The sequence below is a fragment of the Lissotriton helveticus genome, chromosome 3_1 (assembly GCF_964261635.1).
Source record: "Lissotriton helveticus chromosome 3_1, aLisHel1.1, whole genome shotgun sequence".
Lineage (NCBI taxonomy): Eukaryota > Metazoa > Chordata > Amphibia > Caudata > Salamandridae > Lissotriton > Lissotriton helveticus.
Window position 1 is genome coordinate 970,918,002 of NC_136061.1, and position 23,373 is coordinate 970,941,374.

General features: G+C 47.2%; 1 protein-coding gene and 1 pseudogene across 3 annotated transcripts in view; both read right to left on the reverse strand.

Moving 5' to 3' along the window:
- Nucleotides 1–23,373, reverse strand: part of LOC144823148 (UDP-glucuronosyltransferase 1A9-like) — a 545,217-nt gene that overhangs the window by 294,319 nt on the left and 227,525 nt on the right. The window lies entirely within an intron of this gene.
- On the reverse strand, nucleotides 17,569–18,761 carry LOC144825311 (UDP-glucuronosyltransferase 1A1 pseudogene; annotated as a pseudogene).

The following is a 23,373-nucleotide window of genomic DNA, read 5'->3' on the forward strand; positions in this document are numbered from 1 at the left end:
ATGCTATGCTATCCTATGCTTTGATTTGTTATGCTATGCTATACTGTGTTTTGTTATGCTATGTTTTGCTATGCTATGCTTTGTTATGGTATGCTATGTTTTGCTATGCTATGTTTTTTGTGTTTTATTAAGCTATGCTTTGTTTTGCTATGCTACCATATGTTTTGTTTTGCTATGCTATGTTTTGTTGTGTTAAGCTATGCTTTGTTATGCTATGTGTTGTGTTTTGTTATGCTATGTTTTGCTATGCTATGTTTTGTTATGCTATCCTATGCTTTTTTTGTTATGCTATGTTTAGTTTTGCTATCCTATGTTTTATGCTATGCTATGATTTGATTTGCTATGCTATGTTTTGTTATGCTATGCGATGTTGTGTTTTGTTATACTATGCTATGTTTTGTTGTGTTTTGCTATGTTTTGTTATGCTATGTTTTGTTGTGTTTTGTTATGCTATGCTATGCTTAGTTATGCTATGTTTTGTTTTGCTATCCTATGCTTTGTTTTGTTATGCTATGTTTTGCTATCCTATGCTGTAGTTTGTTATGCTATACTATGATTTGTTATGCTATTCTGGCGAGAGTGGGTCAGGGTGGGTGAGGGTGTGTGAGGGGGAGGGTGGGTGAGGGTGTGTGAGGGTGTGAGGGTGAGGGTGTGTGAGGGGGTGTGAGGGTGAGGGGGTGTGGGGGTGAGGGTGTGTGAAGGTGAGGGTGTGTGAAGGTGAGGGTGTGTGAGGGTGAGTGAGGGTGAGTGAGGGTGAGTGAGGGTGAGGGTGTGTGAGGGTGAGGGTGGCTGAGGGTGAGGGTGTATGAGTGTGTGAGGGGGTGTGAGGGTGAGGGGGTGTGAGGGTGTGCGAGGGTGTGAGGGAGGGTGAGGGAGGGTGAGGGTGGGTGAGTGAGTGAGGGTGTGTGGGGGTGTGAGGGTGTATGAGGATGAGGGGGTGAGGGTGTGTGAGGGTGAGAGGGAGAGGGTGGGTGAGAGGGTAGGAGGGGGTGTGAGGGTGAGGGGGTGGGTGTGAGGGGTGTGAGGGTGAGAGGGTGTGTGAGGGTGAGAGGGTGTGTGAGGGTGAGAGGGTGTGTCCAGGTGAGAGGGTGTGTGAGGGTGAGGGTGTGGGGGGTGTGGTGAGAGGGTGAGTGAGGGTGAGGGTGTGTGAGGGTGAGGGGGTGTGAGGGTGAGGTGTGTGAGGGTGAGGGGGTGTGAGGGTGGGTGAGGGTGTGAGAGTAGTGAGGGTGTGTGATGATGAGAGGGTGTGTGAGGGTGAGGAGGGGTGTGTGAGGGTGAGGAGGGGTGAGGGTCCGAAGTAAATGGTGGCAGGGCAGACATCATAAGAAAGAGAAGAGACTGCGTGGTGACTGCGTTGGTCAGTTTCAGAATCAGGAGGGGCAGAGTCGGCACAGTCTGCGAGGGAGCAGCGTGTCTAAAAGCAAAGCATAGCGGATGTAGCATTGCAGCTAGCAAGTCGAGTGTTTTCAAGCTGAGTGTCCCTAGAGTGATGGCAACACAGCAACAGCATTTGAGGAGCAAGGCTACTGTAAACAAGCACAGTAGGCTTTCACTTTCGTCCAGAAAAAAAAAAAGAGAAAGGTGCAGAGAATGCCGAACAAAACATGGCTTCCCCGCGAAATGGATGCAAAAAAAAAAAACAAGCTCTCGGCATTGCTGTGGCGGGGGGGGGAGGGAGGGGGCGGGGGAGCGGCAGCCTTTGAAGTCCGATGCCGAGGCACAGACAAATGGTGGTGTGTGATTTGGCTGGCGATGTGCACGCACATCAGATCAAAGGAAGGGTGGGAGCGACATTGGCGAGCGAGGGGTGAGGGGGTGTGCAGCCTGGTGAGCTGAAGTGGTAGAAGAGGTGGAGCGCGGCACGAGCGCGTGGTTGTGCTCACATGCACTGTGTCCGATCCGCAGTTTTGTTAGACTTTTTAGGTCGCCTACTATAATCTCGCCAACAAGCACTGCTAAAGCAATGCCTTAGGCTCGACCTAAAAAATGAGAAGGGCCTGAAGGCAACTAATGTTGGACATAGGTCTAATAGATATTTGAAGTGATATGGCCACTAAATCTAAAACTAAAGGTGGGAAATTTACTTTCCACAATAAAAAATGCAGACATAGGTCAAGGATTGACTCCTTTCTAGTTGGGGCAATAGCTAGACGAAAAACTAAGCAAGTAAGTCATACCCCTGAACATATGTCAGATCACTCCGCAGTTATCTTGAAAGTAGCTGTCCATAATGCCTAATCTCCTCGAAGGTGTACTATTAATCGAGCACAGTTATCGGAACACACCATAATTGAAAAATTAAAAGTAGAAACTAAAGAGTTCTTCGATATGAATTTAAACTCTGCCTCAATCCAAGCGGTGTGGGATACGTATAAAGCATTCTTGAGGGGGGTGTTAACGTGCATATCTTGTACACAAGCAAAGAAAATAAAAGAGGAGACTAAAAAGCTTGAAAATGAGATACATAGATTGCATGAAAGTCTTGAGAGGGATCAGGAGAATGTGATCATTTTAAGTAATTTAATTTCTGCTAAATGTAAACTGGCAGATTTTTTAGAATCTATAATTTTAAAAAAAAGTGGGACGCCAGTAAACTTGCACACCATGAACATGGGGAGGAGTGTAGTAAACTCCTCGCCTGGAAAACAAAGACAATCAGACGAGAAATTGGATAAAAGATATAAGACGCCCAAACAATGGTAGTATAGCTACAGAGGATGCTGAAATTGAGGAAGCCTTCGTTCAGTTTTTCAAAAAACTTTACACAGAAGAGAAGATGATTGATGATAGTTGCATGAAATACTTTTTTATCAGAGATAGATCTTCCCACTCTTCAACAAGAGGTTAAAGAACAAATAAATTGTCCAATACTACCAGAGGAAGTAGCCCAAAAAATTAATTCTCTAGAAAAAAGGGAAAGCAGCCGTCCCCGATTCTATTCCTAATGAGATTTACAACCTATTAAAAGATGAATTAACACCCATTCTTTTACAATTAATCAACTCCTCTTTTATAGAGGGTGATAGCCCCACAGCTTCCTGGGAAGAGGCAATAATCACAATTCTTCTAAAGCCCAATAAAAATCCACGCGACTGCGAGTCTTACCGTCCAATCTCGCTTTTAAACTGTGATCATAAAATTGATACACAGATTATCACCAGACGATTGGACAAAGTAATAGGCTCACTTATTCATCCAGATCAAAAAGGATTCATGAAGTGGAGGCAGCTTAGTCAGTATCAGTCAGTAAGAAAACTTTATTTGGTTAGTTACAACCTTGAAAGTATACCCTATACATAAAATTCTATAAAAACATAAGCAGGATCATATTAAAAACGTGGCATATGTACATCACATTGAATAGCACTTTCCTTCTTACTATATACAAATGTCCCCCTTTGGGTAATTAAGTCAGGTAATTTTCCATCAGCATCAAATCCTTTCCAAGAGGTTCCATGCCATATTGTTAACCTTTACATGCACAGCCTCATCCTGCCCCAATGCGCAGGATACGATATTTACTCTGTACACTTAAGGAACGCCATGACTTTGCTCATAAATTTCCCCACAGCACAAGCAATATCTAAATTCGTCATTTCAACTATAAGACTAGCAGCTTGCATCCTATTTCTGATCCTCAATTTTTTAAATATCGGGCATAAAATCTCTTTCCGTAGATCTAAAAACAACATACAATCTAAAAAAATATGTACAATATCACAATGAGTAACTAACGCACAAGTACAGGTCCCATTATTATTCAACATAACATTTTTAACTCCATTATTCCCATAACAGGGGCTTATCCCCATTCGCACTTTTAGTACTTCACGTCTAAAATGGAAGCTTGGCAATCTGTCTAAATAGGGATACTGTTGGTTAAGTTCCCAAGCCAGGGCCATATGCGATACCGAAACTTTCCGCGAGAGATACTCTCCGTCATATGTGTGGGACATCACAGCACCCAGTGACCTCAGTTCATTCTTAGCTATACCTGGATGACCCAGTTGCGGGGGATAGTTTTAAACCCAACAGTCCATAAGCTTCACTTAGTGCGGTTCTTGTTTCTTTCGCCCAGGACAGTTCACTATTAACGATTTCGCTTTTGCACCACTGGGAAATTTTTAGGTGCTCTCCAGATCCTAGGCGCTGCCAAAAGCGAATTAGTGCCATACAGGCAGTTACTGCCCAGGAAGTAGTTCCCATCTCAAGCCTTGCAGCCTGTACCATAGAGGATTTCGGCAATGAGAACAAGTTTTTTTAGGATATTTCCCTCCTCTTTATCCCACCCTTTTTCCCCACTTAAATAAAGCACTTCTGCCCCATAGAGGAATTGGGGGGGGGACCATTGCTAAGTAGGCTTTTATAACCGGCCTATCTGAGTTTTCTCCATAGACGCTATTGAATCTTTTTAGCCCCTTCACAGAGGCAGATGCCCTCATTTTAAGAGCCTCCAGATGGGTATCCCATTTGATTACTCATAAACCAGATTCCTAGGTATCTGTATTCATTCACCCTCTCGCGTAGATTTGTACCCAGACACCAAGGGAATCTAGTTTTACTCCTACCGAAATATAACATTTTGGTCTTATCCATGTTCACGGTCAACTTTTTATTCCGACAATATTCGTTGAACATGTTTAATTCAGCTTAGTGAATTAACTTATGATCTTATTGGAGCTATAGATATGGCAAAGATGTAAAAGTCCTCCTTGCGGTAATGACATTCAACGCCGCCAAGGCATTCGACCGAGTTAATTGGGCTTTCTTATTTAAAGTATTACAGGGTTGCCTTGCAGCAATTAAAGCCATCTATAAAAACCCCTAAGCTAAGATTCCGGTTAATGAGAACGTAACAAAAGCGATACAGATCGCAAGAGGGACCAGAGAGTGTTGCCCCCTCTCTCCGATACTTTTAATATGTATATCGAACCCCTAGCCTATAAATTAAGAGCATCACAGAAAATTATCCCCTTTAAATGTAATGGATGGGAGAAAAAAAATAGGATTGTATGCAGACGACCTTGTTGTGTTTACAGGGAATCTAGAAAAATCCTATTCAGAAATTTTGTTAGAAATAGAGAACTTCGGAAAGGTTTCAGGGTATCTCCTCAATCAACAAAAAACAGAGTTTATGAAGTGGAACACGGACTTCGAGAGTATTTATGAAAAGAAGGAGATAAGATACTTGGGAATCCAGATAGTCCAGAGCATCGACAAATTCGCACAAGTCAACTTTGAACAAGCATTTACAATGCAATGGTTTCGCCTTTGGAAAAGTTAGAGCTATTGGCATTGTAAATGACAAAATTTGTATTTATGTGTTGGTTTTGAAAACAGATAAATAAATGGCATTGTCATTTACATTGCCATTAGCTTAATCTCTGCAGTCACTCTGCAGTCCCTAGCACTCCACAGCACTCCCTAGTCACTCTGCACTCCCTAGCACTTCTTAGCACTCCCTAGTCACTCTGCACTCCCTAGCACTCCCTAGTCACTCTGCACTCCCTAGCACTCCCTAGTCACTCTGCACTCCCTAGCACTCTGCTCTCCCTAGCACTCTGCACCCTGCACTCCCTAGTCACTCTGCACTCCCTAGTACTCCCTAGTCACTCTGCACTCCCTTGCACTCTGCACTCCCTTGCACTCTGCACTCCCTTGCACTCTGCACTCCCTAGTCACTCCCTAGCACTCCCTAGTCACTATGCACTCCCTATCACCCCCTAGTCACTCTGCACTCCCTAGCATTCTGCAGTCACTCTGCAGTCCCTAGCACTCCCTAGCACTCTGCAGTCACTCTGCACTCCCTAGGACTCTGCAGTCACTCTCCACTCCCTAGCACTCTGCAGTCACTCTCCACTCCCTAGCACTCCCTAGTCACTCTGCACTCCCTAGCACTCCCTAGTCACTCTGCACTCCCTAGCACTCCCTAGTCACTCTGCACTCCCTAGCACTCCCTAGTCACTCTGCACTCCCTAGCACTCTGCAGTCACTCTGCACTCCCTAGCACTCTGCAGTCACTCTGCACTCCCTAGCACACCCTAGCACTCTGCAGTCACTCTGCAGTCACTCTGCAGTCCCTAGCACTCCCTAGTCACTCTGCAGTCCCTAGCACTCCCTAGTCACTCTGCAATCCCTAGCACTCCCTAGTCACTCTGCACTCCCTAGCACTCTGCACTCCCTAGCACTCTGCACTCCCTAGCACTCTGCACTCCCTAGCACTCTGCACTCCCTAGCACTCTGCACTCCCTAGCACTCTGCACTCCCTAGTCACTCTGCACTCCCTAGTCACTCTGCACTCCCTAGTCACTCTGCACTCCCTAGTCACTCTGCACTCCCTAGTCACTCTGCACTCCCTAGTCACTCTGCACTCCCTAGTCACGCTGCACTCCCTAGTCACGCTGCACTCCCTAGTCACGCTGCACTCCCCAGTCACTCTGCACTCCCTAGCACTCCCTAGCACTCTGCAGTCACCCTGCACTCCCTAGCACTCCCTAGTCACGCTGAACCACAACACATATCAAACTCTCCAAAGCACAACAACTATACACTAGTCCTTACATACACCCACACACACTTGACCGCTAAAACTCACACACCAGCCACACACGCCGAACCACATGCATCAGAACAAACTCACAGCGTCCATAAACTCCAAACCACGCACATATGTATAGACACCAAACTACAAAAGACATACACACATGAATCTACACAAAAGGCACACAGGGGTAAGCACACTAATGCTCACACAGGCGCGCATGCCGATAAACACACATACCCAGACCCAGACAAGGTGTACAGATAAAGGCCCCCGCACCACATTTGCATTCACCCATCATGGTCTGCCTACAGTTGACAGGTTGTGTGATCTTGGCCATATGACCGCATTCCAGTGTGTGACCCCCCGTTGTTGATAGCTTGGTTGTGTATGTTTTAGAATTAAATACATATAGGCCTGTCTGCAGAAGTTTACCGGAACTGTGGTACACTGATAGAAAACCTCCTTTTTGCCCACAGAGAGGCGGCGTCAAGGGCCCTTTGTAACCGGAAGTTCTCACTAAACACAAGTCAGAAGATGCCCGCGAGGTAGTGCTTATTGTAACAACTGTATTACATAATGCACTGTGAGCCGATTGTATTGGTTACATCATTTTGCCTCCCCTCCCCATGAAAAAGCTATCCTGCTGTAAGAAATTTCAAGGAGTAGGAACCGATTTTCATTGACTCTAGAGCTGGGTGGGTGAAGGGGAATTAGGTGGTATGGTCGAATAGATGTTCATCCTCCAAATGTCGATAACATTTTAAATTTGTGCTTTTTGCAGTTTTATATACAATTACAAGATGTTTAGCGTCCCCACCGAGACTTGAACCTGGTTCCCCAACTTTGAGGTCGGCGGTCCTCTGCGGTGTAATAGTGCCCCGGGTGGAGAAGGTGACTACGGCCACCCAAAAGAGGCTGCAGCAGTTCAACGGTGGAGCTCGGGTACAAAATACTTTTATTCCTGGAGGCTACGTTTGGGGAGCCTGCCCCTCCCCTTAACAGTTACTTCACGATCTGCAGGAACGCGTGTGTTAGTTAGTTCTAGGTCCCCCTAAGAGAGCGCGGTGAGGCAATGGAGTTCTATGTGTACTCAGCAGATCACCTGTTCCAATCTCGGTAGGTTAATGCGCCGACTGCAGAGCTCTGTGCGAGCCGGCGAGGTTAAAGGTTCCAATTCTAGTAAAATTGTAGGGTGGGTTAATGCGCCGACCTTGGAGCTCTGTGTATGCCCGGGAAGCTGCAATATCGAAGCCCAACAGGGTGGCGGTAGGTGTATAGCTAAATGTACCCTCACAAATTGGAGGCGGGCGGGGTCACCTGTAATTCCAAAAGAGCACTTCAAGCCACCCACATAGCTCCGCGGGGACCCGCTGCAGCGCCCAGCGAGCTGCCCCCGTGCCCCATTGTGAGCTGCGCATTTCAGTTTCATTTCAATCGTTGTTACTATCAGTGGGTGATAGAGGTACGCCCACCATCTTTTCAGATATACATTTTTTTCTGTGCTGACAGAAGGAGAAACTAGCAACTCTACCTGCATGGCACACTGCTAGGCTGCGTGATGGTAGTGTGGGGGAGGGGCGAGAGGCGAGAAGCTCGGGGGTAACATGGCGCAGCGAGGTTTCATGGAACGGGCAGAGTGCAGGGAACACTCACCACAGACCAGCAGAATAAACTAGGCACCGCATGGACAATATTCGTGAACAAAAGATTAAACAAGTAAGTATTGTAGATGCATTGTTTCTAAACCGAGGCATAACTATTTACTTTAAAAATTTTGGCGAGGTCACTATCGGCCTCAGTGGGATTAAACAATGAGCTATCGGCATTCAAACTTATTATCTACAGGTCATGTTGCACATCAGTCTTGTTGAGGCGTGGGAAATGTTCTTGGTGACAGTTACCCTCGAGCTATATAAACTTTTGAAATGGGTATCCTTGTGGGCAGTAGCATACCATTGATTGACTTCATACACAAATATATCGGCTTAAAGCACTATGTTTTGCGGTTATGACTGACATTCGGTGTTCTTTAAAATGCAACACTGAACGCCAAGATATTTTTAAAGCTCCCTCCTATCCGAAATTAATCAATAAAAGAAAATGAGTGACTGTCACGTTTTAGACTTACGAATGGTTGCCATACAAAAACTACAACAAACTACCGTTTTTCATATAGACTGTGTGGAGTAAACCTCTTGGATTTTTATTTATTTTATTTTATGCGTTTTTATATAGCGCAGACTTTACCCAAAGGTGTCAGAGCGCTTCACAATAGGAACAGACCTGATGCATGAGAAGAACATTACAAGTGAACAAATTACAAAAGCAAACGTTAAGTTAGATGAGGCAAAAATGACAATTGAAGGCAAACAAAATACAAGAGGTAGCAAACGGTGTGGTCCACTGGGTGTGCCTGGTGGGGTTAAGGGACAGACACTCTGAGGCCAAGGGGGGCTATAGGTTCTGGTTTAATTTACAATCTGAGAGGCCAGTAATGGCTGAATTCACCCACATGGTATGGGGCCTTTTGTGGCACAAAACGTTTATCTCCCCGTCTTCCTCCATGTTCATTGTAAACTGTGTAGTCAGGCTCGCGGAGGGCGAGAGTGAGCGTGTCCCGAGGTTGATGCCCCTATTGCAAGGCAGCTTGACTGACCCCGCCCCGGGTGGTTGTATTCGGGAGTGTGATTTTCATGTCAGCTACTGCGGTACTGAGTGGGCTCAATTACGACATAGCAGTAATTGTAATTTTTGACATAATGTTGGTAATTATGGAATGTTTCCGAGATCCTGCAGCATGACTAAACATAGTCCGTCCTATTCCGAGCATTGACTCACCCAGGGCTTTCGGTCTAGTTGTTCGTATTCTAACGTAAGTTTTAGAGATAAACGAGGGATTTGTAAGAGCGCGCCTCGTTGGTGTGTGGGTACGGCACACTGCCTTTCGCTAGTAGCGGGCAGAACGGAACCACTTTCTGTTATGAAAACAGCTCTTTAATCAGTGGATAAAAATATAGAACCTGATGATAACATCTGTAGAGTACAAGGCTAGGACTGCGGAAATGTCTGGAGTGTTCTGTGGAACTTTCATATGGCTCGTGAGACAAGAGGAAAAGAAACCTGATTAGCGAGAGGGATGAGAGGACGAGACAGGAAAAGCATTGGCCGCGTGGTCGGGCCGTGCAATGAAATAATAAAAAAAACAAGACTGGGATTGAGGGCTGAGATACGGCTAGAGGTGCCCTGTGTGACAGCGGGGGCGGGCACACGGACAGCAGAAGTCACGAGGGGGGGGCTGCGAACAAAGACACGGACAGCGGGAGGTGGGACGGACAGCGGGATACAACCATGCGGGACCAGGATGATCGAACAAATGAAGAAAAACAGCCATGTTAAAAAAAAAAAAAAGGTACACGCCCACAGTGGACACGTCTTCATGACGTTGCGAAAAGCCTACAAATCGCCGGAACGCGAATCTGCTCTGGCATTGACGGACAGATCTCTGTTCCAATGGCTAGCCTCCATTTATGGAGCTAGCCAATGGAACAGAGGGGCGGGACATGAGCACACATACTCTAGACATAAGATTTCGCCTGCGCAAAAGGCTGCTTGCGCAGCTTTCGACAGGCGAAACCTAAAAAGTAACAAAGGAAGTGAGCTCCCAATTACAATCTTGGGGGGCTTTGTCTCTCTCCTTTTTGGGTAAATCCAATATAATAACAAGCATTTGCAATGCAATAGGTCTCACATTAGGAAAGTTTGAGCTATTGGTTTTGTAAATGACAATTTTTTTATTTATGTGTTAGTTTTGAAAATAGCTAAATTAATAGCTTTGTCATTTACAATGCCAATAGTTATACCTTTTGCAAATGTGACACCTATAGCATTTGTAATGCAATATGTGTTGTATTTATGTGACTTAGATGTAGTGATATTACAAATAACAATGGCTTTCAATTTTTTTAAATAATTATTACTTAAATAAAAGTTATTGTAATGTATAATGGCAATAGCTTAAACTTTTGTAAATAACTTTTGTGAAGATTATGTTCAGTGTATTTTATTGTGACGAAAATCCAAGAACAGAAGTGAAATATTAACATCTTTTTGTGACATTTGTAATAAAGCTTGAAACATTGAGAGAACATATTTGAACCAGTTGTTGTTGAATGGTTGCACAGATTGATTCTGCGGTGGCGCTGAGTGATGTTGTGGTGGCGACGAGTGATGCAGTGGCGTTCAGTGATGCTGTGGTAGCGCATAGTGATGTTGTGGTGCCCTTGAGTGATGCTGTGGTGATGCGATAGATAGAGTGAGTGCGATAGATAGACAGAGTGAGGGCGATAGATAGATAGAGGGAGGGCGATAGATAGATAGAGGGAGGGCGATAGATAGATAGAGGGAGGGAGATAGATATATAGATAGATAGCGATAGATAGTTAGATAGAGTGAGGGCGATCGCTAGAGTGAGGGCGATCGCTAGAGTGAGGGCGATCGCTAGAGTGAGGGCGATCGCTAGAGTGAGGGCGATCGCTAGAGTGAGGGCGATAGATAGATAGGGCGATAGATAGACAGAGTGAGGGCGATACATAGATAGACTGATAGATAGAGTGAGGGGGATAGATAGATGGATAAATAAATTGAGGGAGATAGATAGAGGGCAATAGATAGAGTGAGGGCGATAGATAGAGCGTGGGCGATAGATAGAGTGAGGGCGATAGATAGAAGGAGGGCGATAGATAGAAGGAGGGCGATAGATAGAAGGAGGGCGATAGATAGAAGGAGGGCGATAGAGTGAGGGCGATAGATAGAGTGAGGGCGATAGATAGAGTGAGGGCGATAGATAGAGTGAGGGCGATAGATAGAGTGAGGGCGATAGATAGAGTGAGGGCGATAGATAGAGTGAGGGCTATAGATAGAGTGAGGGCTATAGATAGATAGAGTGAGGGCTATAGATAGATAGAGTGAGGGATATAGAAAGATAGAGTGAGGGGCGATAGAGTGAGGGAGATAGATAGAGTGAGGGCAATAGATAGATTGATAGAGTGAGGGTGATAGATAGATTGATAGAGTGAGGGGCGATAGGTAGAGTGAGGGCGATAGGTAGAGTGAGGGCGATAGGTAGAGTGAGGGCGATAGGTAGAGTGAGGGCGATAGGTAGAGTGAGGGCGATAGGTAGAGTGAGGGCGATAGGTAGAGTGAGGGCGATAGGTAGAGTGAGGGCGATAGGTAGAGTGAGGGCGATAGGTAGAGTGAGGGCGATAGGTAGAGTGAGGGCGATAGGTAGAGTGAGGGCGATAGGTAGAGTGAGGGGCGATAGGTAGAGTGAGGGGCGATAGGTAGAGTGAGGGGCGATAGGTAGAGTGAGGGGCGATAGGTAGAGTGAGGGGCGATAGGTAGAGTGAGGGGCGATGGGTAGAGTGAGGGGCGATGGGTAGAGTGAGGGGCGATAGGTAGAGTGAGGGGCGATAGGTAGAGTGAGGGGCGATAGCGTGAGGGGCGATAGATAGAGTGAGGGGCGATAGATAGAGTGAGGGGCGATAGAGTGAGGGGCGATCGATAGAGTGAGGGTGACAGATAGAGTGAGGGTGACAGATAGAGTGAGGGCGACAGATAGAGTGAGGGCGACAGATAGAGTGAGGGCGACAGATAGAGTGAGGGCGACAGATAGAGTGAGGGCGACAGATAGAGTGAGGGCGACAGATAGAGTGAGGGCGACAGATAGATAGAGTGAGGGCGACAGATAGATAGAGTGAGGGCGACAGATAGATAGAGTGAGGGCGACAGATAGATAGAGTGAGGGCGACAGATAGATAAATAGATAGATCGACTCTCTTTGGTAGCTACCCACTGGAAATAAACACTGAACAAAGAAAAGCGTGCAGAATGTAAACAAATAGTGAAATACACAAATTGGCACCATGAAAGACCACCAAAATGAGAATACAAGTGGTTAACAAGTTTACGCACTTATACATCACAGACAGCAGCAGTGTAAGCTTTGCTCCGCTTCTGTAACTGCACATGGTTGCATATGATGGAGAGCGAGGTGTGTGGTGTACTAAACATAAAGATGTTCTATTTACAGCAACTCAGCACATTTCTCTGGCCTGCCAGCCAACAGATCAAACACAGCCCACTGTCATTTGTACAGAATAAACAAAGTGTATGGCGTATTTAAAAAATGCAATCATTAAAAACTAAACTAGATAAAGTGGTACATGAATCAGTGAACACCCAACATCACAGGAGCCTGCACGCCCTCCTTTTACACCTAGATACAGTGGAACATGAATCTGTGAACACCCAATATCTCAGAAGCTAAGTCTTTAAAAACATAATCTGGTGGCATTATGTACTACGGCGCACGTCGTTAACGCACATGCTGGAATTACTTTTACATTTTATTAAAACCCAGTGTTATTCTGCGATTAATGGACGAGCTGAAAAGGCTGCTCCCAGGAGAGGGTGTGTCTGGAAATGGTTTCTGTTTTATTTGCAGATGTGCCCAGTAGAAGTGCTCTGGGGGCAGCTGGCCTGAGCAGTGGGCACTGAATGGAGGCTCTGCCAGACTGGACAGCCTGAGCCATGCCACCGAGGGGCAGGCCTTATTAGCATACCAGATGTTAGGATGGGGGGGGGAGGAAGTGAATTTATGTAAGGGGTGAACAGTCCACTCGCAGGGGATTGGATTTTTGGGGCATATGAATCAGTTTCAGAATATTAATTAGTTTGAGACACATTGTAACAGCCTTAAAGCGCACATGCGGAGACCCAAAGAATGAAGGCGGTGGGAGTGTAGAAGCAGAGGTGTGAAGGTTAGCAGGCACGGAATGGAAAGGGGGGACAGCAGAGAGGACAAAGAAGGAATGGAGGGGGTGACGTAAGGAATGGAGAGAGAGAAGAGGAAGAAGGAATGGAGGGGGAGAGGGGAGGACGCAATGAAGCTTCAGCTAAATGAAAGATTTTAGTAAAAATAGCACAACATGGCGTCTCTGTAGTTAGCCTGAAACAGGAAGACCGGCACTGTACACAATGACGAGGGATTTTCCCTAACAAATGGCGAGGTCCGGGGCTCCAGCCGTGGTCTGGGCAAGAGGCCACTGTCCCTGCGCCCCCACGGAGCATGCATGAGAGGGCTGCAAGTTGTAGTAGCCCTGAGTGCTTCCAGTAAACACAGCCAGACACATCTCCCCAGACTGACGCCAGCACACATTTCACACCGCCCAAACTCCCTGGCTTCTCGATTGATGAAATGAGATTGCGCAATCTCAGCAGTGGATATACGACATTCTTCACAATATTGAACATGCACGAGAGGGTATATATATTTCTAAACACATGTAACATTTCACAGGATGTTGAAATACAAACAGGATGACGAAGTGAAGAACATAAGCAAAAAAACACACCCAGCATACGAAAACGCTCCATGGACGGAAAATATCCCAGTAAAATATTGGGAGCTGAGGAGGCCGCTGTAGCCAATGATTGCGCTGTGACAAGAAAAAAAATGTATTGTTGGTGCCTGGGCTGGCAAAAATAAAGACGGAAACCCCCAAAACAGGAAAAAAAATGGGCTGCCTGCAACACATTTTTACAGAAAATGGGAAAGGCACGGTTTATACCTCACGCCAGACCCTTAATGCATTTCATTAATTGACGGAGTGGGGCTTGTTTTCTACGTTGGGCACGACGCGGTGCAAAAACAGCCAGCTAAGTAGCAGCCGGTACCACGGGGTTCTAAAACGTATGGGGGGGCATTGGTTATGAGGCAATACGCGAGTCTTGCTGAGGGTGCACTTGGAGAGAGTGTTGGGCTCTTTTGATAACTGATTCCTGGAAAGAGTTTCTGCATGGCTGCGCAAGCCTGGAAGTGATTGCAGCTTAGCTTGGGGGTGTGTGTGTGTGTGTGGTCCCCCTCCCGGTGGCATGTCCTTCGGGTAACGAGACAGGGAGTGCCTTGTCCACGCCCTGGCTGGGTGCAAAAGCTCCTGTGCGCATGTGACACGCGTCCCATGCTGAGCTTACAAACAAAAGCATGGGGTGGGGTTGGGGCAGCCCTCCCCTCCTAGTGCCGGATAGTAGATGCGGGCTCACAGAGAGGGGGACATCGCAACCAGATGCATGTGGTACAATGCCCGTGAGTGTGTCCTCTGGGATAAGTGACAGGAGAAGCCAAGAGGTGTGGCAACAATTAAAATGCAGACTGGGAGGAAGTGTCAATGGAGGTCCGCGACGGGCGGAAAACAACAATTCAGACAAGCAGGTGCCATTGTGAAAACAATGACACTACAAATAAACTGCAAGGGGTAGGAGATGTTGTGGGGGACGGTATGGGGAGATTAGATTAACTGGGAGCAGCGCCGTGAGCCTGCAAGGAGAAAGCAGAAAGAACAAGCGATGCGTGCTCTGTGCTGGGGGAGGGCCATTAGCCTGAGAGAACTTGCGGCAAGATCAAAGGAAGGGTGGGAGGGACATTGGGGAGCGAGGGGTGAGGGGTGTGCAGCCTGGTGAGCTGAAGTGGCAGCAGAGGCGGAGGGCGCGCACAAAGTGTCTGGTAGCAAATGGCAGCTGTTCACAATGTGCGTGGTTGTGCTCACATGCACTGTACCCGATCCGCAGTTTGGGTACACTTTTGAAAGCCTTACTATAATCTCGCCAACAAGCATTGCTAAAGCAATGCCTTAGGGTTGACCTAAAAATGTCGCTTCTTCCAAAATATACCTTTTTGTTCAACACTATTCTCTTAGAGTTCCCAATAAATCTGGTTTGGGAAGGTCCAGGGGCTCTTTTCAAGGTTTATATGAGGAAATAAGTGTCCAAGGATTGCCCAGAAAAAAATCAGAAAGAAAAAGGAATACAGAGGGATTGCAAGCCCTGATTTATATCTGTATATGTGTGCATTTCAGTTAAAAAACTTCCGACAATTAATGCTGGAAGACTGTATGTTCTCACCTCTTTTTAAAGCTCTTACAAGGGATTTTTCTCAACAAGCCGGGTGTTTTCTTTTAAAATCTGGCCATCCTAAATTTTCCTAAAACGTAAATGTGAAGATTTTGAAATCAACAGTAAAACTTTGGTCACAAGTGAGTCGTCTTTTAAAAATCCCATTACTCCGATCTGGGACATCCCTGGGACACCACTGTGTTTGGCAGATGCCCTGGCGACACCTCTGAGAAGATGTGGGATCAATTGGGGGCAACTTTTATTTGAGGCGGAACTCATTTCTTGGCCACATTTATCAGCTATCACGGGGCATATGATTTCAAAGATTAAATATCATCAACTGATAAGTTGGACAAATGCATTGGAAAAAGAACTGAAAGGAAACTCGAATTTAAACTAAAGATTTGCTCTAGTGGCATTAAGGAAAAAGAGGTGGCAGACTGGTACTGTTTACTTGCCCAAAATGGAGAAGAGGAGCAGGCCTCATTTATGGAGATATGGAAGAATGACCTGCCGGATGAAGAACTCAAATCTATTGGGCAAGTATCTATGTGTCATCTTTGTTCCTGTATAAATGCTGCACCATTAAAAAAGAATCACCTCTTTACAGCTCATAAGGCCTATTGGACCCCACAGAAAATTTCAAAGATGGGAAATTGGGAGATCAAGAAATGCCCCAAATGCGGAGAAGATAGAGCTAATGAGGTCCATATGTTCTGGAGCTGTCCGGTAATATCTTCATATTGGAATAAAGTGGGTAAGACCATATCAGATATTATGGGGCTAGAAATAAAACTAACAACTATATCTGTAATTTTTGGGTTACCCCATAGCGAAGTTGATGAACGAGAACTAACATAAAATCATAAAGCTCTAATATTTACCTTGATTCTCCTAGCCCGCAGGGAGCTTTGTATTAAATGGCTATTACCATGTCCCCCTACGGAGAATGAATAGATCCACTCTATTCGGAGGGTAGCTCTTTTGGATCAAGCAGGCAAATTTACGAAAAAGACCAAATACTGGGAAATCTGGGATAACTGGGTTGAGACAGGGGCGAGATGTATATAAAATATTCTATAGTGCAATGGGTTTTAAATCTCTCTGTTTATGTTTTTGTTTTCTTTTAGACATACATGTTTCTGGGTCCTATGATTAATAATATGCTTTAGACAAAGTCCAGGGGACTGGTCTAATAGGCAACTCACTGTAAGTGGGACTAATTTTGTTGTAAAGGCAGGATTGGTAAAGGCATGTGTGTGGTAAAGATTCCACCCCAGTCCCCCACCATGCGCCCTAAATCCTGGCCCCAGCCCTGAAAACTACCCCAATCCCTGTCCAAAAAACACCCCAGCCCCCCCACCCTGAAACCAGCCCCAGCCCTAAAAATGACTCAGGCCCCAGCTCTAGAAACACCCTAGCCCCCCACCCTAAACTAGCCCCCAGCCCTAAACACTACCCCGACTCCTCGCCTAGAACCGGGCCATCAGCCCCAAAAACTACCCTGGCCCCAGCCCTAAAAACAACCCAGCCCCATGCCCTTAGCTCTAAAAGTAGCCCCTAACCCTAAAAACTACCCAGAACCCCTGCCCTGAGCCCTAAGATCCGGCCCTGAGCCCTACTCACCAGGCCACGTCCTGATCCATCCTGCTACTTCCATTCCCGTCCAGGCAGAAGGATGTCCCCAAAGTTTCTACCACACCCACCAATTCGCTCGGAATCTAGAGCGTTGACACTATTTATCATGCATATGTCTTTACAACTAAAATCATTGTGAAGGCATGCGTAGTAAAGGCATATGGGTGGTAAAAGGCATATGGGTGGTAAAGGCAGGCGTGGTAATGACACACATGTTCAAAAACGCGTTTAATGCCGTTGCCCAGGGGATAGCGATGGGATAGCTGTTACCAGGATCATTCAGTTCAATGATTCTTAAGCAATATCACTTAGGTATTCAGAATTTGTAATTATTGTGAATCCAGGATCTAGAGACTTTCCAGGACCGTAAATGTGATTGAGGTGTCTCGTCTACGGCCCACCCACTAATACAATTCCTTACATTTTTATAATTAGACTTATAGGTTACCCACCTGAGACAAAGATCTTTTTTCAGCACAGTTGATTCCTCCAATGAAGACCATGTTGGGCATCACTGGCCGTGGAAATTCAAAGAGAAAGTCATAGCGCAGTAGGAGCACTGAAGCTCCGCTGAAGAGTTCCAATGCGGTAACGTCTCTCTGCAGGAACTGTGAGGCAAGGAGTCCATATGGTTTGTAGAGGGCGCGACAAAGCAAGCTTTCAACTACACCCATCAGCATGTTCTTCACTCTCTGAAAAAAGACCATGCGGTCAGTGTAAGTTGTTGAAAACCTGGGGACATAGGATGCTGGACTAGGGCACTGAGCCGCTTCGTGGTTAAAACTACACGGGATCGCTCTCATGAAGAAGACTGATGGAATGGACAGGTACTCCGCTACTATTTGCCCACATGGGAAGAATGGATCAATCAGCAAAGCATCAAAGTCACTCTCCTTCAGACTCTGGAGCAATTCCTGGTCGTCCAGAAAGTGGCGACAAGTGGAGAGCATCATCTCGGTCATGTTGGATATCCGCCGATAGGCAGCAACTACCTTCTCCAGAATAGATTTCTCACTAAAAACTTCTTGGCCCATTGACCTGAGTTTTGATTCCAAAAATTCCTTGGTGTAAGGCACAGCGTAAGTCTTCACAGTGTAGGCGTGCGATGTCTCTATCATGATATTGCTCTCTGGCACCACCAGAACGATCTCGTGCCCTCGACGCTGCAGCTCGTCCACCACAGGCCGCATGCTGAGCCAGTGGCTGCCATCTTGGGGCACCACCAGCAGCTTCCCGCCCTCGGTGACGGTGAGGCTGAAGAGGGCCAAGCAAAGGAGCCCAGGCAACGCCCAGGTGACAAAACGTGGGACAGGGAGCATGGCTGAATGGAGAAAGTGTTTTTTTCTTAGGGTCCTGCGGGAACGAGACGAGAGGTGCTAGGGTAACGGCGGAATTTTGAGGCGAGGTTGTCGCAGGCAACACCAACTTCCGGGTCTTCACCCTCTGCCGAAACAAAGTTCTGTGCAGGTTTCTGCTGGGTTTGGAGGGGCTCTGACAGCAGAAGCCGCGGAGTCAGTATCCCACCGTGAGCTGCCCGTGGCGGGCAGAGAAGCTCCTCGCGCACAGGGCTGTAACCTGTTCTGCACGTGACACGTACGTTCAGAGTCACGCGCGGGGGCTCATTTGCTGCAGGCAAACGCCCGCCCTTTGACCCTTACACATTTGCATTGTCTAACCCTGTTTTGTGGAGGGGGCAGGGCATTACGGGCAGAGGGCAGAAATCTGAGTCAAGCCCCCCCCCCCCCCCCCCTCAAACCAGTTTCAGCTGAACACAATGGCGAGTGAAACAGTCACGGTATACCTTGGCGGAGGTGAGATGTGTTTTTTCCTGCGCATCTCTGTAACTGGTCCAGCCAACTTGGTTAAAGGCCCTTGGAGGAAACAGCTTTGAGTTTGGTAAAGCTGTGAGGTTTCTTGTTTGTCCGCAAGTAACTCGTACACTCTAGATTCTAGGATGATTCTTTGCATGCTGATGCTAGAGCCCTAATTTTACAATGGGACTTGTACGATCACGACTCCCGGAATGAAAAGCAAAACCCTGGACTGGATGAGCGACCCTTGAGAGCTCCGCTCCGTTTGGGAAGGGTGCAGGCTCGCCCAACATGTTCCCACTTACCTCGGTTCCCTGATGATCGATGTAACCAACACGTTCTAGCATACATGACAACATTTTATGACAGTGACGTGGGAGATTTACAATAAAAAATCGGGAGAATTAAAATTCCCCTTTGACTTTTATTATAGAAAATGCCATTTCAGGCGGGAGAAAGCTCAAATAAAGCAATTTGTGGGTTGAAAAATAAGTAGTCTCCCGCCTAAATCTGGTCTATGGGCATTTTATGGTTCTAGACGAGTTTGCTTTTGCAGCTCAGTGACATGAAGCAAGGAGGCTACAGCCCCCGGTTTATATTGGGTTGTTATTCGCACCCCCAGGAATGGCATATGTGCTCCGTGGCAACGGAAAGCACCTGGAATCGATTCCCATTACAGTCAGTATTTAATGGCTCCTTAGTTTTTTTATAACCGACTTCACGCAGGTGTAAGCACACGAAGAAGAGCTGTTGAATTTCCATGGACATGACATTACCTTTCTTTATGTTTCTTCTTTCCTGCTCACGTCCCCGAGTTCCTTCTGATGCTTGCTTCTGCCTGAGGGTTGTGTCTTTTTTTCGAGCGAGATCTGCTAGATTTTATTAGGATATTTTTCTGCCCTCTACTGGAGGGTTGACATCGGAATGGATTTCACGCTGTCTAGAGCAGAAGAGTGCTTCTTGTATACACTGATTTAAGGTTCTTTTTTCGCTCTTGGGCTGAGAGGTTTGTCAAGTTCTTTTAGGTTTGGGAGTTGCATCCTTAAGGAAACTGGTCCTCAAGATGATTGTGGGCTCTGATCTATCATTCGTACCTCAGGTGAACAGGTATATGAAGATTGCCATCCCCCACAATCGCTTCCTTTGGGGAATCCTCTGTATACTGATTCACATGGACCACATTGGTTCTTGCAATGGACACACCAAGACTAGACAACTGCAGTGTCATCTGCGTTGGATGTATGGGACCTGGCCCTCTACTATGCTTTGGGCCTTGTTCCTGGGACCCGCAAGTAAGCTGTAAGCATTTTTGCCTCCCGAGATTGCTGCGGCTGGACCTTTCCGCTCGACTTTGACATTTTGCTTACTTTTCTGTGGGTCCAGGGCAGGTTGATTTAGTGTTTATCTTTCTTTTATATTTTTATTTGGCCTTTTTTTCCCACGTTCGAGTCTCTATTTATATTGTTGCTTGCACGCCCAAACTGTAACGCCTCTTTTGCTAACGTAATTCAGGCCTGTCATTTGACCTGTTTACATGCTGCATTTCTACACTTCTTCAGAACCATGGCTCACACTTTGCCTGGGATGTTGCCTTTGGTCCTACATTATTGCTACCTTTCTCTTTAAGCTCTGCGCATGTTCCACTGATTTATCTGTCTGTAGTAGGAGCCCAGAGCTTTTCGTGTCCTCATTCATCTCTTTATTTCTGGCTCCCGCTTCTACTGCTTGTGAACAGTCCTATTTCCTTCTCTTCATCTTATTGGTTTCTCGTACTTTACTCTCACCTGTTGCTTATCTATCTACAGTTTGGATCTCATTCACCTCCATTTTTGTTTTAACTAGTTATATTTTCTTGCAGCTACAATTGTGTAGATGTTATATTTTCTATCTAGAATTTTGCCTCACATATTCTGAGATTTGACTGCTTTGAAGATCAGTATTCCTCGTTTTTAGGTTTCGCCTGGCGTTTACTGCGCAAGCAGTATCGCGCAGGCGAAATCGTTTGTTTTTCAGTAGGGGCTTTATTCCGCCTCTCTCTTCCATTGGCTAGCTCCATAAATGGAGGCTAGCCATTGGAAGAGAGATCTGTCCGTAATTGTCCGAGCAGATTCGTAGGCGTTCCGCTGATTTTTTCTCTCTCCGCCCCTTTTAGAACGTCATTGCGGCGGTGGGCGTTTTTTTTTTTTTTTTTTTTTGTAAAGGTTTGTTTTTGTCATTCCTCCGAAGATGGCGCCGGGCCCGTCGACTTCTCGCATCTCTTCCTGACCTCCTCTTTCGACTGGACCGTCAAGCTGTGGACGACAAAGGTGAGGCGTCTGGGGCCAAAAGCTCGCAGAGTGGACATTTGACTTTCAATACCGCAATACTCGGAGAGGCAGCGAGTGCCCCTACCCCACACCCCGACATACGACAGCGGCCACAACTCCGGCTCACATTGAGTTGCTTGTTCCGATAAAAGAGCATCGCTCTCCAGAGCCTGCTCTCCGCCCACACGAGTGTCTTATTACAAGCTGTGTGTATTCCGCGATTATTAGAAGGTTGTGAAATGTGGCTGTCCTATCTAGCGTTTTGTGACTACAATGTCTGTGACGCCAGTGAATCCGCTGACCCCCACCTAGCTAAAACAGTGGAGTGTCCCACGCAACGTCACTGCTTGTGATGCGTGCGAAGCTGGACGTGTGGCGCTGTGCTTCCTTCTGAGTGTTGTAGCTTGGGTGGTGTTTCTGGCATGCTCTTGAATGCATCAGCTGATCCACTGCGTGTGTCTTTGTAGGGGGGTTCAGCGGGGGCCGAAGGGGAGGGTTGTAAGGACCGAGGTCTTCATGCTAATAATGTGACATGTTTGTCTCGCCTCCCACGGTGTCCCAGCTCTCGGCCCTGCCCACAGTTTATGCCATTTTACTCCTCCTATTTACTGCTCTGTGCAATCGCCGGTAGGCGCCTGCAATATGCAGCTGAACGCTCAATTTGGATTTTTTTTGCGATCAGTGACGGCGGTGATTTTGTGCACAGACTGTGAGGGCGCTATACACACCCTGCCCTGCTATGCACTCAGTGGAGGGCGGGTCGTGAGCAATGTGCATAGAAACAGACTGTCCGCAGCAGACTCATAGGTAGCAGTCAGTGAGGGCCCTGGGCACAGCCCGTGCTCCTATGAACTCACCGAGGACCATTTGCTCCCTCAGAGTGACTGCTCACAGGGAGCAGTCGGTGAGGGCCCCAGGCACAGCCGCCCCCTGTACACTCACCGAGGGATGTTTTTGGTACCGTGAGGTCTCTGTAGAGTGCGCGTGAGCTGCGGACAGTCTGTTTCTACACCTGGTCTGCGAGTGTCACCCTGTGCTCCTATACACTCAGTTGTGGGTGTCTGCTGCCCGCGAGGGCTCAGTGCTGTGAATGAGGGCTGCGAGCAGTCCTTGTTCCTCCCAATGCCTCTCCGTTCCTCCCTCAGCTTTCCCAGCTCTCGGCCCAGCCCACAGTTTCCACCCTCTGACTCGTGTCATTGGCAGCCCGAGGACCCAGCCTGTAAGACACATTCCTCTGGCGGCCTCTCCAGGCTCCTCGCCTCTCCCTTCTCCCCTCCCCCCATTCCTCAGTTTGGAAAAAGCAACATCTGTATGTGGGCCGTTTCCACGCAGCAGTCCCAGCTCTGCAGCCTGGCCGCATGGGTGAATGTGAGCTGAGAAGGGAGCAAGGACTGAGCGCGCTCTGAGGACTGACCTTTGTTCCTGTGTTTTGGCTTTTCATCGAACACTGCTATTCCTTCCACTATGGAGTGCACCAAACCGCGAGGAGCCGAGGCCACCCCTGGAATGTGGGGGTCAGCGCTGCGACCGCTGCCTTGCCACAGGTGTGGGGGGCGTTTGATGCCTTTGGGATCTGCTGGGACAGGGCTGAATATGTATGAGAGGCCGTGACGTGGGCGTCTCGAGACCCGTCACATCCCTCTACTGGAAACCTCAGACTTACTATGATCTGAAGTCTTTTTGACAGCTTGTTTTTTCTGAGCTCCCCTGCTGGCCCCGGACTCCTCTGGCATCAGGCCTTACCCTGGTGGATCTCACGGACTGTCTCTTTGGGGCTGGAGCCCAGCTCTGAACACCATTCACCTCAGTGACCACAACGCACTGACTCTGTAATCTCTGGACCCCAACTTGGCTCAACTGCGTGAGGACATACCGTGTTGTGCAGCGCTGCTTGGACCACTGGTTCTGCTCGCACTGGCCCTGCCGCTTTCATTGGCGTTTGTTTTGTGCTCTCTAGACGAAGGCTTCCCTCAAGTTGGCCTTACCGACCTCACATCTCTCTGGAACTGGGCCCGGCCCCCCTCGCCAGTACCCAGCTCTAGTTCTGCACTGTGTGAACGCTCGCTCTGCCGGAAGTGGGCCTCGATTCGACCCTGACATGGACATGGATATGATTGGTTGCTGC